Source organism: Ambystoma mexicanum, chromosome 4p (assembly GCF_040938575.1).
Source record: "Ambystoma mexicanum isolate Mex_15411 chromosome 4p, UKY_AmexF1_1, whole genome shotgun sequence".
NCBI classification, from domain to species: domain Eukaryota; kingdom Metazoa; phylum Chordata; class Amphibia; order Caudata; family Ambystomatidae; genus Ambystoma; species Ambystoma mexicanum.
In genome coordinates, this window is record NC_090927.1 from 767,428,265 (window position 1) to 767,447,139 (window position 18,875).

The window sequence follows — 18,875 nt, forward strand, 5'->3', positions numbered from 1 at the left end:
CTGCACTTAGATCCGAACCATCCTACAAGTCCTTCAGAATGCACCTTAACAAATGCTATTTAACAAACTCGCCCATTATTCCCTGTACTCTAATCAGTCAGCTGCCTCATCTACCATACTCTCTTGATATACGTACTACTGGCATGGACGGCTTTTTCATAACTAGCACCCAGGTGCCTGCGGGCTTGAGTGTGCTTTACAAATGAAAAATAAACAAATAAACATTGCATCGGTCTTTAGTTTCCTTTATGTAGGACTGGTCCCGCCTCCGCCCATCAATAACACCTGCAGTGCATGATTGCAGGGCGCTCTTCATGATTACGGTGAGCTACCTCGTGGAAGTACTTGAAGGTTTAATCTTCATACTTCTGATGTTCTTCCTCGTCCTTCCTGCTTGGTTGGTTTAATTACTATGACAATAATTAATATTTCCTCTCTAAGGAAAGATTAGAGTTAGAGTGTAGGACTAGGGAGTATGTGGAGGTAATGGGATTTCCAGGGCTGCATCCCAGGTGAACATCCTTCTCCCCAGAGGGGGAGTTCCTCCCCATCAGGTCCTCCCGCATTTAACCACCCGTAGGAAGACTATTGGGTAGTGGCCTCACTTCCCTAGCCACATGAGAAGGGGATCCCCCTTTGGGAGAAGTGACGACACCTTGTGAATCGTCAAAGTATGTCTTTACAATGACAATGTCAGGGGATCATACAAAATACATTTAGCAACAAATTGCCCAAATTATACTTAATGAAATGTGCTGTTGTATATTTGACTGTGCATGGTACTAAGATCACTCTTACAACTTTTCTGAACCTAAACATTTACACATAACAAGGAAATGCAAGTTAAAATCACTAACTAATAATTAAATGTGATAAGGTCAGTACCCTGACCTTGTCAAGAGGGGGATGAGTGGTCTACCAGGGAGAAATCCAGTGTCAGTACTACCCAGGAGGGGGGCGGTGAAAGTTGGGAGGGGCCAATTCCTATTCCCTGCCCATACGTCAGCTTCTTGCTGGGCAGTAACTATTTGGATCACCCCCTGCTGTTAACTTCCAAGTGCTGCAAACATGGAAGAATAGGACATGAAAGAAGGAAAATCATCAACAACCCACGTCAAGGCATTGAGATACCCTGCAAGTGAATGAAACACCATGGAGGGAGAACCAGAGGCCCTCAATGCAAATGCAGAAGAATAAGCATACAGCCAGCAACCACAGGTGAGAAGCAGACAACAGAGACCAGAGCCAGATCTCCTACATGGCCGCTCGCTCATAAAGTCGTGCATAGCACACTCATCCAGGCCCATCCTGAAGGGAGACCAATATGGGCCCCTTACACCACCAGGCACATAAAAATTAACACCACCAACCAGAACCTACCTTAGAGGAAGACTGGGCGAAACACCCTATCACTAACTAGGACATTGAGCAGAAATATTTAGAAACAAATGTGAAGCCAGTAGGATAGTGCATGCTGACAGTGCACACAAGAAATCAGTAATAAGGTTGAGGGTGGTGGAGGGCAGGGGAGGGGGATATTGTAGGTTTTGTTAATGTGTTGTGACATGACTCATTGGTAGAATCCACTGTTTTGGATGTATTGTATTCGGTTTTGAGAAAATAATAAATTTGTTAAAAAAAAAGAAACCAGTAATCAAAAACATACCGAAGGCAGAATCTTATAGCATCCAGAATATATGGTAAGGAATCGGAGTTTCAAGAATCAGCACATTTTATTCAAATGCCATTTTTAGAAAGTGCCTACACAAAGACCACAATACAAAAAGCAAGAATGGGGGTTAATGTCACGTAATAAAGTTCTCCCTAGTCCAACGAAACAGAGGAAAAGACCAACGACTGTTCAATTTACTGCCAAATTCTCTAACAATAACAAATATTTAGAATAAAGTGCATGCACACACTGGCATGTGCTACAGTTAGATAAAGATTTGTAATTGTTTATAGATAAGTATCCAAAAATTGTATGTACAAAAGCAACTACATTGCTAAACAAACTAGGCCCAAGCTATTTACGGCCATGTGTTAAAGAAAGATTGTGACTTTTTCGAAACCACAAGGTTTGTTTAAATGCAGTAGATTCATACACACTACACAAATCTAAGAAGGTAGAATCACTGAATGGACGAGAAATAATTATTAAATCATTTATTAACTGTAAAACTAAATTTGTTGTTTATCGGATTAGATGTGTCTGTGATAAACATTACATTGACAGTACAATACGCACCTATAAGGGGGATTCGTATTAAAGATCAATGACACCCTTTAAGTGTTATTGGGAAAAGGAACACACAAATGCTAATCTTGATGATTTAAAAGTAACAGATCTAGAATCGATTAAACCATCAGAAAGGAAAAGCAATATAGCATTTGTATTAAGACAGCGAGAAGCGATCTGGATCTATAACATGCAAAGTACTACAGAATTATTAAATCAGGATCATGAACAACATGTAGTATTATGAAACGTATAGATAGGCATAATAAGTATACACTAGATGAAAAAGCTAATACCTGAGGAGGTAGGGGTGTCATTAATAAGGAAGATTGTGTGCTATCACCGAGAGCAAAATGAGGACTAGAATTCTTTTAAGCACCTTTGTGATCCAGTCAGACTTATAATCATGAATTAATTTTACTTGAATTCATAGAGTAAGAGTTGGTAATGAGTTATGTATTTATAAGTAGGCATTGACTTTTTAGTAATAATAGAGGAAGTTGAAGGTGAAAATGTATTGAAAGAATGATAGAAAGAATGATAAAACAACATTTTATAAGTAAGTCCTTAAAATGCATTGTATATTGCGCAAAATAATCATAAAATACGGGAAACACAATTAACAATCTTATAAGAATAAATATTGAGTGTTACATTTATAAATGTTGATGGTACACAAAACGAGTGATTGTAGAATTTTGTTATATTTAGTACTATAATATATGTTAAACATATAAGAAATTGGTTTTCGGTAAATTAGGGAATGTAGTTGTGATAACATGCTGACATCACCACATGCAATTACATCATCAAGAGTATTATGCTCACATGAGGATGCCATGTTAGCGGCAAGGCTGTGAGGCAACAAAATCAAAATGTAAGTTAAGAACTATGAAAGAAAATAGAGAATTCATGTTCTACTCACTTTGGATATATATTGAGTTATTTCTAAATCTGTTTGAATACAGCTGAAAAGTGACCTTAAAGATTATCAAAAGGGGGGAATCTCAATAAGAAACAAAACACGGAAATAGCCAACATAATTGAAATGATAAATGAAAGAAACCTAACAAGAAAGTCCCACATACAAGTTAAAATTAACCTACATTATTGAACATTGAAACAAATTGAAGCACGAATCATAGGAACGATGACATACAGTATCACTTACTATTATAGGACCGCAATAAGTCAATCAAGCATTGACATTCTTATGGAATTGTATTAACGGGACATAATACAATATATGAATGTAGAAAAGGTACTATAGAAACGTGTAAGTTCTAAGACAGTTGATAATGCAGATCTTAGCTATACTCTAGTTATTTACATTTTTTAAAAATAACTCACCTTGTGCACCCTCACACATCATTAAGAGTTCAGATTCTTTGTCTTTAATTCTAGTTTTACTTTCACTTTCAACTTTAATTTCAAGTTTCATATAGTATGCAATTGAATTAATAATATTTAAAAAATATTTCTTTTTAAATTATGTTTCATAGTTCAAAGAACTTTTCACATTTTTATACAAACAAATTAATACATGTACCATAATCAAACTATCTAACACTTAAAAAATAAGAATAAATAAAACGGAAAAAAGATGCGGAAAAGTTCAATTCCTTAGCTTGTTCTTTGTAAAATAACATTTTAAAATTATACTGTTTAACATTACATTTATTATTCACTTAATCTTTGCCATTTTCTAATACACTTTTTTTTCCCACATTTTGTGCAGGGCCATGTTTTCTGCTAGCAGACAGATGGTCCAGAAGGATTCTGATTTTATGCTTTTATGCTATTATCATCATGCACAAATTCCCCTAAATATTTCAAATAGACATCTCCCTGTGTAATACATTGTGAGATCATGTCTCTTCGTCAACACCATCTATCAGACCTTGGGATTCCTGTTCTCACATCAGTGACTGATCTTGTTGGCAGTTGGTTGAGTTGAAATAGGAGAATACATTTCCTCATTGAAGGTGAAGGAGCTGAGGTCAGAATCACACTGGATTCTTAAATAATCTTGATAGGACTTATTTTCATAGATGTAAAACATTTTGGACCCATTCCCACAACTTTAATGTGCTCTTATACTCTCTTACAATGATTCTCTTATCGTCCACCCAGCAAGGTATCCACCCTATTTCCATAAAGACACGTTCAATCTGTTCAGCATATGGCCCAATCAGTGCTTTAGCACCTCCTGTCCTTTCCTGTCCTGTCCCAGTAGGCTCATTAGGGGGGATGTCAGGGACCTTTTAATTGTAATCTATAATATGCCCTTGCGCAACAGTAATGGGCCTGACATAGACATCAAACCTTACTCTACCCTCAGTTCCTACACTAGTACACACTGATGGAAGCTGCAGAGGGCTCTCCATATCATCCCCTCTAATCTATTTAAGCAGATTGTGCTTGTCATTAGACTAGCTTCAAGTGGCCTCATTACACGTAGGCGGAGAACCATGGCGCAATTAGCGCCATGGTTCATGCCGGTAAAATACCGGCACCGCCTTGGTGGAAAGGGGAATTACCGCACTATTCCAAGGTTGGCGGGGCGGTAATTCCCCCTTCCACCATTGCCCTTCCCCATTCCCATTTTTGCCCCATACGGCATAATGGGAAAGGGGAAGGTGCTAATTACGGCACCGCAAATTGCGGTACCGTAATTAGCTCCCTGGGTCCCTTTGCGGGTTGGTTTTTAATGCCTGCAAAAAGCAGGCGTTAAATTCCCCAACCCGCAAAGGGACCTCGTAGTAAGGCGGTAAGGATTTACCGGTACCGGTAAAATGCCGGTACCGGTAAACCCTTACCACTTACCGTGTAATGGGGCCCCATATATTGCTGCTGGCACTATACTTTGTATACCAGGAGAACTCCCTCGAAAGTGTATTCAGCAGTTTGTCCTGCATAGGCTTTAAGTATTCTATTACAGGCCACTGCATTGTGTTTTTTCGACTCATTCAGGTCCCCACATTTATTACTGACTCTTATCTGAATGTTGAGATATTTGTATACTGGTGCCCTTCATATATCCACCACTATAAAGGTTGCTCTTCTGGTTACTGCACGAGATCCACTTACCACCATAGTGTGGGTCTTATCCATGTCGATAATCAGTATGTTTTCTTGGGGGTAAATAATCAATTCATGGAAAGCCCTTCAGATCCAAACTAGAGTGTGGTCCATCAGCACCACATCATCAGCATATGATCGCCAATGGGCCCGTTGTGTGCCATTTCTTGGGAGGAAACAATGTGTGGCAGCTAATCTTGATGGCAAATCTGCCAGGTAGAAGTTAAATAGCACGTGAGCCAATATACAGCCCTGTTTTAGTCTGAGGTCGAGCACCCAGCCCTGAATCCAGTTTGGAAGGGAGATAATATTTGTTTTGTTTGTACCCATTTTTTCAGATTTCTCAATATTAGAGATGCATAGATCTCACCTGTGTTATTTAGCATTGATAATAGGCGATAGTTCATGGGATTATCACGATCCCTTTTCTTGTATATGGGTATTAATACCGCCTTTCTCCAGGACTCACAGATGGTCCCTTCCCTGCGTACTTGAGCAAAAAGTGTTAGCAAGATCTCCGGCCAGATCTCATTGTTCTCAATTATCTCAAAAGTGACCAGGTGTATAAAATACACATAATTAGGGGTATGTCATCACCATCAAAATGCACTAGTCACATGTTTGGTCCACGTGTCTTCAGAGATTGGATTCTTTATGCTGGATGTTTGGGGTTGCCTCATTTCATTATGAGTTTTCCAGATGTATTTTTAGCCATCATTTTTTAATAGAAGTAACATTCATTGCCATAGGGCATTCTTTATCGACACCTGCCACTTTTTTGCCCAGTTGCCCCACCATGTTTATTTCTACGTCTCCTATCTGGGGTTTGGGTTTTGGCACTTTTTCCACACTATTCACCAATTCAACCAATGAATGACCACTATACTCTGTTTCCTTTGTGTTTAATGACACTACCTATGCAGCATCCATTGGTGTAGTGAAGTGGTAATCGAGTAGTGGTAATCTAGTGTGGCTTTTTTCCCACTGCCTGCCATGTGTAATTTCCCAGCATATCTCTTGTCACACGACCGGTTGTAGGACAAATGATCGAATCTAAATGGTCGACAGGACAAATGGTCGACACCAAAAGGTCGACAGGTCAAATGATCGAAATTTTTTTTTTTTTTTCACTTTTTGGGGGGGGGGTCCTCACCCCCAACCCCCTTTTTTTTTGCTTAAAACCACTTGTTTTCCCTAAACGAAAACCTAAAAAATATATATATAACTAAAAAAAAAATTAGATCATTTGACCTGTCGACCAAATTGTGTCAACCTTTTGACTGTCGACCCTTTGTCTGTCGACCATTTGACTAGACACCCACACGACCATTTAGCAAAAACCCCATATTTTCCAAAAACTCATGCACTTTCCACCTGCCTTATTTTGTTAGCTTTGTTTCATAGTACTAACAGATAGTAAAAACTGTTTTGACTCAATCGATTGCGTTTCTATGCAGTGGGCATTGAAATCCTTGCCAATTATTACTAGCCCGTCTTTTGCCATCTGACAATGGGAGGCAACAATTATAGATAGATGGTCTTGTATGCTGTCTGTGTTTTTGCCCCCGGGGATCATAAACATTTGCCAACAATAGTACTTGCATGCCCCCTGTGACGGGCATTTCGATTTCCACCACGTGTAGATTTACGGTTTTTATCACAATATTTCTTTTTAGCTCTGATGGTACACCAATAATCACGCCATCCATCGGCCTCGTCTTTTGGCCATCGATTGAATTATTCTGTAACCGTCCATAGTCATAGGTCTCATCATCCAACTTTCTTGCAGCATGAACACATCATATTTGGGAAGAAAATTATGGCCCCCCACCTTTTCAGTCAGATGGCTTAAACCACAAGTGTTCCAAGTCAATAATCGAACTGTGCATGGGCAATTTTATGCTCTTCCTGGTAGGAATTCTGTTAGCCAGCCCCAGTCTACTACTCCACCTATGTTTGACAATTTGCTTTACAAGTACTGCTTTAAGTTTCTCGGTTTAAGGCTGCTTCTCCTCAATATTGCATCTTTATCAATGTTCTTTGGATGCTTGCTATGCTGTAGTGAATTTAGGGTAACAGTAATCGTATTTGGAACAATGTCAAGTTGCAGCAAGAACTATACTGCATACTGGAATGTGCCCAGATGAATTATTTTCCAATTGTGAGGTACTATCGTCCACCAGAGTGCCCTCTATAGCAGAGGATGCCGGAAAATAAGACTGGGGTCGTCGAGAGACGTGTCCAGTCATGTGTAGGTTGGAATTCGGCTGAGTTAAGTCATTTCCCAGAACTCCAGATGCTGTTGCCAGTATTGTCTCCTTATGAGTCCCATTTATCACCTTTTATAACAAATAACACAACTTAAGGAGTGAGTTGTTGTTATCAATGTTAACGAAGTGCAGAGCATAACTTTCAGATGGATCTTCCCTGTGGACCGATATAGGCACTTGTACTCTCCTACTGTTTCAGTGCCATAATAGGCTGTGATTTTTCCCCGGTTGGAATCACTTTCCACATTTGTTTTGGAGGAGTTTGTTTTGGCCTTTTTCCCCACCAGCAATTCATGTCTAGTTGTATTTGTTTTCTTCCATTTATACTGTGGGCGAGCCGGCATGTTGCACAGATTTTGTCTTGTAATTCTACTCTTAAAGCAATCAGTTTTTTCCTCCAATTATCTATATTGAATTGTATTTATTCACAGAGCCTTGCTTCAGGCCGATGCCTCTCAGCTGTCCGGTTTGGTAAAATAGCCCACATACCACCAAGATATTGCAATTACTCATGGTAATTGCCTCTCAAACCACAGTGTGGCAGGCAAAAAAAGGATTTCAAAGATTGCTGTTAGTTACAGTAAGCCATTTCTATTGTTTGACAATTGCACAGCTACACCAGAGTCACAGTTTACATCAAGTGTATAAGTAAAGGAGGCTTACCCACTCCAGTATTTCCCAGCCAAAGGCTCCGGCTTCCGTGCTGCCATGTAGCCAAACAGCCAAACAGCACTCAACGGTGCACTCATCTGGTTCTGGTAAGCGTCTGCTGATGCATGTGCAGCTGGGCTTTATCCCCTCCTGATGCAGAAAGTAGGCAGGATTGAAAACGCTGTCTCAGATTCACAAAGTAAGTGCTTTTCCACTGTTAGTAGAGCACCAAAGGACAGCCAAACAGGCACTCAATGGTGCACTCATCCAGTGCACGTGCACTGGTGCGTGTGCAGCTGGGCTTTATCACCTGATGCAGAAAGTAGGCAGGATTAAAAACGCAGTCTCAGATTCACAAAGTAAGTGCTTTTCCACGGTTAGTAGAACACTAAAGGACAGCCAAACAGCACTCAGCAGTGCACTTATCCGAGAATATTGGAACTCTGCAATTAATGCATTGATAATAATATTCAAAATAATCTCTTTGGTGACAAATTTTACTTATCTGATAAAAAAGTGAAGAAAAACAAAGAGGGACAAAAGATGTGATTTGAATTAAGATAATTAAGGAGTGTGTACATTGTTAATTTGATAGTAATTTGTGTTTTGAAAGAATCTAATGTTTCTTTACTTATGAACTGAATAGCCTTAAAGAAGATCCAAAGATCAAAACACTTGTCAGGATCAAGAATTCTGTTGAAACTTACTTTATAAATAATGAAGGAAACTAGATAGTAAATAACTTGACACCACAGAAAATTGTGTTTTTGTTTGAGAATATTAAAACCTGCTAGACATCAAGGCAATCGGGCAAACATAACATTGAGTATATGGATTATCTTGAATTTGTGATTAAGGAGACTTAGATCAATTTAAATGTTAGTGTCACCCAGGTATACTGTACATATCCGTTCCAACTCCAGTTCTAAGTGATTCAAGATGTTTTCATTATCTTTGCCCAGGGGTATTTAGATATACATCTTTATATTAAATGTTATTGAAGATAGGGTATCTACACTAATCAATTTAATACCCTGAATTTTGTGACTCTCTATCTTTCGCTTTTCAATTGTATCAGCTAATTTACTTGTACACAAAATAGCCAGGCCTTGTCACTCTTTTTTCATGTATATTCAATAGTACTAAAAACAAAGAAGAGACTGGATCGGGCTAATTTATAGACCGCTGGATTCAGCCCTTAGCTAGCAAATGGACAATCAACAACTAAAGAACCCAACAGTCTTCCTCCCTCTTCTACTTCAATCCATCTACTACACGACTCAGTCCATGTACCAAATAGGTCTTGAGTCAATTAATTTCTTTAAATCATGTAATTTATTTATGTATATTCAATAGATCATCCTCAGCAAACAAATGCCTCGAATAATCATGTCTCTTGACTATTATCAACGTTTACAGGCTGACCCACTACCTTATCAGGCTGGTCGGTAATGTCCTCCTCTTCGGTGGAACACAGATCGTCTCCTGATACCCTTTCCTCCTCACCTGACGTTGAAGAGTAGTTCAGTTTCTTTCTCTTGGTGTGCAGAGCAGGTGATCTCTTCTTCTTTAGAAGGTAAGATCGGCCTCGAAAGGAAGCCACCGCGGCTCCTAAACTGGAGTCACGGTGACCCCCCTCCACGACGGACTAAACGGAGGGGAAAAGCAGCGGCAGAAAAACCCCTCCGGAGCACAGAAGCACACTGATCCGGAACCAAGAAACGATGAAGTAACACTGCAGATCCACTTGAGGTAAGTGAGGATGGTGAGCTTAGTGAGACAAACCGAAGGGAATGAACGGCCGCCGCACAGGTAGCAATGGAGGAATAAGCAAGAACGACAGAGAGAGAGAGCCAGGGAGCGCACAAGCGCGGGGAGAAACAGAGAAGGGATAACAGATTGCCAGGGATAGTGTGAACGAAACAGAATAGGAGAAAAGGAGGATAGCGGGCGTAACACCCCCAAGAGGAAAACGTGAACGGAGCGAGAGCAACAGAAGGAAATCCGAAGTTGCAACGCAGCGAGCCACCTAGTACTGAGTGGTGATATACTAGGCGGCGGCCATGTTTAGGAAGACTAGACCGTAAACGACGTACACGAATAAACCGTGACGGCGCAGATCAATGGCGGCCAAGTTTCCACCTTTTCCATATCCGCCAACTACCTGTGGTCGTGACAACTATAAAGGGTATCTACCATCTGAAAATTGAAATCCTGCATGTCTGGCTACGCTAGCTGTATTCCAACTTATTAAATGCTCATCAAATATTATTCAGACTGCCAGACCCCATTTTGTAGCTTTGTAAGGAGTAATGTAACCGTGGCCAGTTACCCTCCTATGTAGTTATTTATTGAGTAGACAAGGCCTAATTTGTTATCAGTCAACCCTAATGATTAAGCATAATCAAATAGTGCCCAGCTCAAGTCTTCACTTCTTCAAAGAGAGAAAATGTAGAGGCTGGGCGTAGCTCAGCACCATTATCAATAAGATTTCTACATGGTGATGCATGAATAAATAGCCCACTAGTCTAAGATGATCAAAAAACCACCCAAATATTTCACTTCATCAATATGTGCCATTACCATTTGTACAGCAGATCAAGATCTAAAATTAATATTAGAACCAGCAAAATTCATTCTGCCATCATCATCTTCAAAAAGGCAATCCATGAAATAGCCTTTGTCGAAATGACTATGGTATGTGGTATTTGACATGTAATACACAGAATCTTTGATGGTATTACTAGATAAGGTCCATGAATTAAATACATATGTTAACAAAGCTCATTATTTGTTACCCTTCTAGCAGGCATGCATCCATTTGGTCAGTCAAACAAGATTCACCATCAAGAATGGTCCCAGTGGGTTGCATTACATCTTCCTCTAGTAATTGTAAATGTCATGTATTGCCTTTGGACATCTTTTGAAAGTCTGGGTTTCCTCTGTAGTCCATATTATCTGATTGTTCAATTAACACAATGCACTATTATAACAGTGTGGAAATAGGATCAGATTGAAGAAACTATGTAGCTTTTGGATTTAGAACACAGTCAACTTTCTGTTGACTCATGCCGAATCCTTATGAAGAGTTTTCTACTCAGATGAAAAGCCCAAATTGAAGATCATGTGGGGCAAACTTCAGCTTTGTTTGTTTTAGATGTTCCCTGATGTGGCTTTTTAGTATGCGCATGCAGCCTAGGCCTCCCAAAGAGTTGATATATGGATTGGGCTCGGAAGATAGCTCGGGGGTAACACATTTGTCTTGGAAGCAAGACACCAGAGAGCAGCACAGGTTCAAATTCTGGGCCCAGGCTTAGAGACTGGTGTTAATCATGTTATAAAATATGAATTAAACAGGCTCCACAGTTGAATCTTCCATTTTGCTATTACGTATTAGAGCTTGAGGTTCAACAGTATCCATTGTCACTTCATTACCTCAATTCAGGAAGTCTTTAGAATCTGCCAGAGAATCCTGCACTAGATTGAGGTGATTTCATTTTCTGTTGCTTTAAACAAGATCCAGGTGTTCCCTTTTCCTTAGCATTTAATTGCAACAGATCATATGCTCTTACAGGGATTAGTGCTGATACTACAGTTTCCTGATGATAAGACCAGAATTGGAACTATAATAGAATCTGGCGAAGAGCCCACCTCTCCCGCTGTGTTAGCCTTATGTACCCCTCTACCACCAATGACATTACCCAACCATTATTTGTTTTGTTTTTCCTGTGGGTAGCAGCACCACTTTCTGTTTGCATTGTAATTGGCCTACTCCTAGGTTTTTCCAACTTTATCAGAAGTAACAGTAATATGGTGTGCATAGAATCGAACATCTGTGTCGCTAAAGTATATGGAACAGGAGCAGAATGCATGGAATTAGTCAGCACTGTATTATCAAGTATTGTCCTGCTCCGGGCCAAATGTGGTCTCCTGTTGAAGATGATAATATAGTGTCCCCTTCTTGCAGTGAAGAATCTGAAACAGAAATAAACTGTCTTTATATAACAATTCTTGAATGAGTAGGCTCCTTTGTTCTGTCTCATGTTCTGTCCATACATCTGGAGGAGTTCATGAGCAAAAGGACATATAAACAATGTGGTAAATAAGGGCACAAATATATACTTTTGAGAAGATGTCTGAAATATTATCATTGTATCACGTGGATACGTAATACAGTCTCATAATTCTTATCCACATTTCCCTTAAAATATGTAAGTAGTGGGGTGGTATCTGTCCTAGTTTGCAGCCACATATTTTATGTTTCCAAGGTGCTTTCTTTGGCTGTTGCTCGGTCGGCCATCCTCTGCTTACTGGAACAAATTGTTGGAACTTTGTTGATAACACAATGTTTTGCTCTTGGAAATGTTTACAGTGCAGTAACCCAAAAGAGGGATCTGTTCACAAATAATACAACCATTCCTTGATAGTCTGTGATAGTGCCTCATTATAAACATAGCATTTTGGGGAAGACTATTGAGAGTAAATAAGTTGTATTTCTTCTTCTATACTGAACAGTGTTATACGTTTTGACTAGTCTTGATTACTTGTACTATTTATGTAGATTTTGTTTTCCTGAGGGATATTACTAATACCCCTGCCTTCATTAGACAGAGATTCTCCATCAGCATGAATATTGAGGGAAGAGTTTGACCGTTAATATGGATCCGTCAACTCCATCCTACTATTTATTTAGGTTTTGTTGTTTTTAAATTTTAGGGATATTTGATCTCAGATATGGACATGATTAGGAGAATTAAAATGGGCACTCCTGTTTGCTCTTAAGGAAAGGACATTGGTAAGACTATTTTTGGCCACAGGGGTACTCTATGCTTTGATATTGGAGTATAGGTTTAACATCATTCAACTCATTTACCCACAGACCTTATTGTGCTCCGATCAAGAGGCAGTATGTTGTTATGGGGAATATTGCCCCAGCTTCGACATTTGGATCGAACATTTGAGATAAGAGTTGAGGGCCAGACCTTTCGGGCACAGTGACCACGGCAAGCAGACTCGTAGTTTGCCGGTCGGGAAAGAAGGGTGCCGGTGAGTTTACCGGCACCCTTGTTTCCAGACCGGCAAACTCATACTGAGGCCCACTGTATATGTATTATATGTATGTGAATATGTTGTTGTTTTTTATGTGTGTCTTTTGTTTGTCTCATAAATGTGTTCTTGACAAGACAATGAAAAACAATCACAGCTTCAGGGGGTTATTTAGAGTTGGGTGGTAACGGTAAAATGAGCAGCATTTGACAAACACTGACGATTTTGCCATCAACCCAATTCAGAGTTTGATCAAATTCCACTGGTGGTATTCCAGTGGAATACAGGTGGCAGTATTTTAGTAGGACTTTATGATGAAAATATACCTATTTTTACCTATCCCTAAAAGGTGAATGTAAAAAATCCAAATTGGCCTTCATTCATAAAAATGGTCTTTTTACTGTACCTAAGGGAAACAAAGGGGCAACCCTCAATACAGTGAAAAAGAGTTTTACATTTTTTTTTTAATTGTAGTGTAGTTTATCACTAACATTTTTACACATAAAAATTATCACTTACTGTTGTTCATTCTGTCCTCAACATCTTTACTTTCAATCATTGATCTAAAATGTGTATCAGTACGTCATGAGACATTTGGGACTTTATATCGCTTTGTTAGTCTCCAGTATCTTGTCAAGGAAGTCTATGCCTGCACAGACACGAGCCGTGTTCTCCCCTAACAAAAATACACTCCATTATTTATCCATTGACATAGTGTTTACGTAGCTGATGTATGCTTTTAGATAGCGTGTTCTCTGGTGTTACAGCCGGGCAAGATGTTAGCAGATGTTTGATTGATTCTATAGTGTCTGGTTGTTTGTAGAAGCAACATTGAGCCTCATTCCGAGTTCGGCGGTTACCCTGCCGGTGCTACGGGTGGGTTGCCGCTGGACTCGGAATGAATTACTGACGCCTGACTTCCCGGAGCCACCGGGCTATTCCAAGTCTGGCGGCCGGGAATTCAGGCGCCAGCAATTTCGTTAATCCCCATTCCCATAGAGTCCAAAACTCTATGGGAATGGGGACATGGGAGCGCCGGCACTGTTAACAATGGTGCCAGTGCTCCCTTGACAAGTCTGCATACCGTGACCGCAGCGCCCGGCAGGGTCAGACATGTCAGGCACAGTGGCTCTGGCAGGCAGACTTGTAGTTTGCCGGTCCGGAAACAACGGTGCTGGTAGGCTTACTGGCAGCGTTGTTTCTGGACCGTCAAACTTTTAATGAGGCCCATTGATTATCTGGACACTCCTTTTGTTTCCGAGCATACATTATCTCTTTGGTGAGATATAGATTTATCTTTAGTCGCAGGAATTGATTATGGTGATAGCGACTAAGTATTTCAGGATGTCGTTGACTGCACGAGATTCATTTGGCATTTCAGACAGAGATTTGTATTGTGATCTAAGATGTTGTGTTTCAATCTAATCCTGTATTTTCAGTTTTCGTTTTACTGTACAAGGATTGCTAATCAGGGTATCTAGGAACATGTCTAAATTTGACAGATGGGCCAGACATTTCTTGTGCCATTCTTGTAAAAGCCATGGATAGGTTCCATGTGATGGTTGTTTTAGTACTCGATAAGGGAGTGCTGCGGTTTTAGAAAGGCCATGGTAAGGCAGTGAAAAGATGGGCATCACTGATGCTCCCCTTTAACCACCTCATCCATATTATGCTTAAAATGGTCAGACTTGACCTTTTTGTGCATAATAAATGTACAGCACTGGTATGAGCCACTATTGTACATAATCCACTTTGACCTTCACAGTGATGTAGAAATGGCTCAGAAAAGTGTAACCACTTTTTATATTACCACAAGCGGAGGTGGTATTTCTGAAATACCTCCAGAGGTATTCAAGATAGACCACCTGCACTAAGGGTAAAACTCTAAATTATGCCGATTTTCTAATTTTTTTAAAATGCATTTATTGTATTCATGGTTTTAAAGGAAACCTTACATAATTATTCAAAGCAATAAGAGTTTTCTGAAAACGTAAAACTTTCCTTACAAAATTAATTTAAAAGATTATCAGAAATGCTACTAGAAGAAGTGGTAACACCCACGGCGGTATTTAATTAAAAAATCTTACCAACTCTGAATGACCCCGTTAGTTTGTAGTCTGCTAATAATTTATACCTGAATGTTTCGTCTCTCTGTGTGTTTTTTTGAACTCTGTCCGAATGTGAGTAGTGAAAATAATCCAACAGCCATTTTTATAAGCATTATATAAAAATATCCATGGGTGCTATTAAACTCTTTCGTAACGACTTCACCAGTGATAAGGAAATGTAAAAAAAAATGTAAATAAAAAAAGATAAGGAAATTTACCAGAGCACAGGGGAAACATTCTTACTGAATTAAACCAAGGACATACTGTAACAAGATATTGACCCTCACTTCCTTGGGAAGTAAGAGTCGTGATTAGCTGTTGAGGATTGCAACGGACAAATGAAGTATGGGACACGGTGGTGCCAACATTACCGCCCTGGGGCACAGAATCTGCCATTTAAATGTGCACATTCCCGCTGGGTGGTATGAACAGTTCCCTACTGCCTAGCCTCGTCTGCCTTTCACTCACTGCTGAGGACCACCAAGACAAATTTGCAACATTTCTGCAATCAAGACAAGTTCCTCAACCAATGAGCAAAGAATCGGAGCAGGGCTTTCAGGAGTTAGTTACTTTAAGGCAGGATGGGCTCTAAAGTATTTTGTCTTTTTCAATTCATATTTTTACATTATGCATGCCTAGCCCAGGGACCAATAGGACTATTCACACAACATAATGAGGCCAGTCGAGTACTTTGATTTTTTCAAACCCTAAAACATCAGGCTCTGTTCACCACGGAGTCAAAGAGAGTGCTGGATAACTCAATTTCAGTGACTGTTGGATGTCAAATAACTGTTTCACAAGAATAGAGACACCAAAACCTTGTACAGGTGGATAAAAAATGCCATTACAAGAGTGACTCCTCCAAGCAATGTACACCAAATTTGACCGCAATACTGACTGACATGCTCCCAAAACCGGGGTAGCAACAAGTCCTGAAGAAAGTGGAATAATAACTTGAAACCGCTGATACCAATCGATACAAAATACAGGGATATTGTCTATTGACTTGAGTTAACCTAATAGAATCTATCTCATAAATGGACACAATCAGAACCCTTTTTTAACAAATCTTTTCACAGAAGAAAATGTTTAAAAATTATTTATTTATTTATTTCAACTTTTAATTAGATTTTCCTGGACATAGAGGAAGAAAAAATAAAAGATATAGAGCCTCATTATAAGTCTGGTGGTATTTCTGTGGTAAATCTGCCAAGATACCACCAAACTATAATACCGTTACCGCCACTTGGTCCAGTGGTATTACTGCCAGATTACAGGCGATGGTAGGCAGTGTTAGTCCCCATTAATTGGAGTACATAGGACTCCATGGGGGATTTTGGCAGTATTACCATGGGTGGTGTCTCTGCCAGCGGTAATACCATCAAATTGGCAGATTTTGGGCTGTAAACTGGACAAATTATCTGCAGCTTCTTGCTAGCGGTTTTCATCCACCTTACCCCAAAACACATAGTTGAGTGGTGCAGTAATTTGCCAGTAATGATATTACCACTGCATTTGTACCGCACTGGCCAACTTGTAATGCGACCCATATTCTCCTTCCTGTTCCATGCTTTTTTGCTTTTACCAAAAATCACTTTTTTTGCCTTCACTTCATTGGTTATGATTATTCGGGTGGCCTAGAAATGCATATATGGTGTCACAAAAAGAAAGATACGTTTCTCTTCTATCCCCTTTCTTAGATAGGTGGCACATCACTGACTACTAGGGATATACCTTATTTTTTAGGGAAAGACTAACGATTTCTATAGGGCAAGAATAAGTGACATGTAGCACAAAAAATTCAGAGTGATTATTTACATATGTGTTAAACCAGGAAGCAGAAAACCAGCCAGCCTAGGGGGCAATTGCTCCCTTTGCTCCCTTCCCACCCTCACTTGGGTACAGTAGTGAATATCACAGATACTGCACCCTACATGTACATGAAAAAACAGATCCATAATGACCTTTCTTTGCATCATGTCTGAAGGGGATGAGTAATGACCACAAACCCATTCCCTCTGGACCTCCCTGTGCCTTTGACCTACAATGTAAGGAATTCTATATCCCAACCATGTCTTCACATAAGGGAACATATGTTAACCTTGCTGCTGCCCTTAGGAGATATATATATACATCCTGATCGTACTAGCAAAGCAGTGAAAGTGTTAATCCTACGAGTGGGTTTACATCGCTTACCTCCATCTTTTGGGGTGTGGTAAAAACTGGAGGAATTCCTCTGTTTTGCAACTTATGATCATGTAGTGTTTACTACATAAAGCATGCTAGGGAATCTTTCATGAGGTTACTACATGATGAGGAATATTCACGCAGGAAGTTAAAAAGAAGGAAGCTGTTAAAATATTGCCTGTCTTTGTGGGTGCTACTTGACTCCTAACGAGAGAGAGGGAGATAGAGAGAAACACTGATTGAGCGTCAGGGACATAGAGAGAGCAAGAGGGGATGGGGGGAGAGAGAGAGAGGATAGATGGAGGGGCAGACCAATTGGGATTTTAAGAAGCACCCTTCCTCTGTAAAGACAAACATAACCAAATTTACATAGGCAATATCACTGCCTTTTTACTACATATGTATACATATTTCGCCGGGTTTAGGTATGAATTGCTGTTTCTAGTGGTCTGCTTAAAGACAGAAAGGCTCTCAGCCTTAAAAGGTTTGAGGCCTGTGATTATGACATTGATAGCCCACCTTGAACTTTTATCTGAAATGACTTGAACTAGATAAAAATCTTGGTTGCTTACAGAATTAAATTGTTTTTTAATAACCCTTGGGGTTGTACCCTTGCAAGGAAGGTCATTTGACATGCATTGGTCGTGCACAATGACTGCAGGCAATTTATTTTGAGCTGCCCTTTTTTCGTAATGATGTATTTTGTACTTATTCTGGAATAGTGCATACATTAATGAAATTCATCAATTGGTCAACCTGCATATTACGCCTATTTGGTTTCCTGGGCTGCTGATTCTTCTTCCCGTCCCCTCTCCTATGGTGTCCCACAAGGTTCAGTACTCAGCCCTTTACTCTTTTCTATGTACTCTATTCCTCTCTTTCGCCCTTCCTCCTCCCCTTGCTACACAGATCATGATTCCCAGAGTTTCTTTTCCGTCTCTTGCTTCTCTGACTCCATCTTTCTTCCTTATCCTCCTGTCTCTCTGCTGACCAGTCCTGGATGGTGTCCCATTTCCTGCATCTAAATCCTGCTAAAACGAGGCTTCTTTTCTGTCCTACATTCTAGCCTTCCCCTCCCCTCCTACTCTCTATTTCCTCCCTTCTTTGTTTTCTTTTTCTTCCTTTGCACGTAACCTTGGAGCCATCTTGGACTCCTCACTTTCTTCCTCTTCCTATATCTCACTAACTGCCCGTATCTGTTGCTTTTCCCTCCACAACATTCACTGGATCCGCACTTTTCTGTCTTTCCATACTGCCACACTTCTCATTACTTACTCTGTTTTTTCTCCCCTC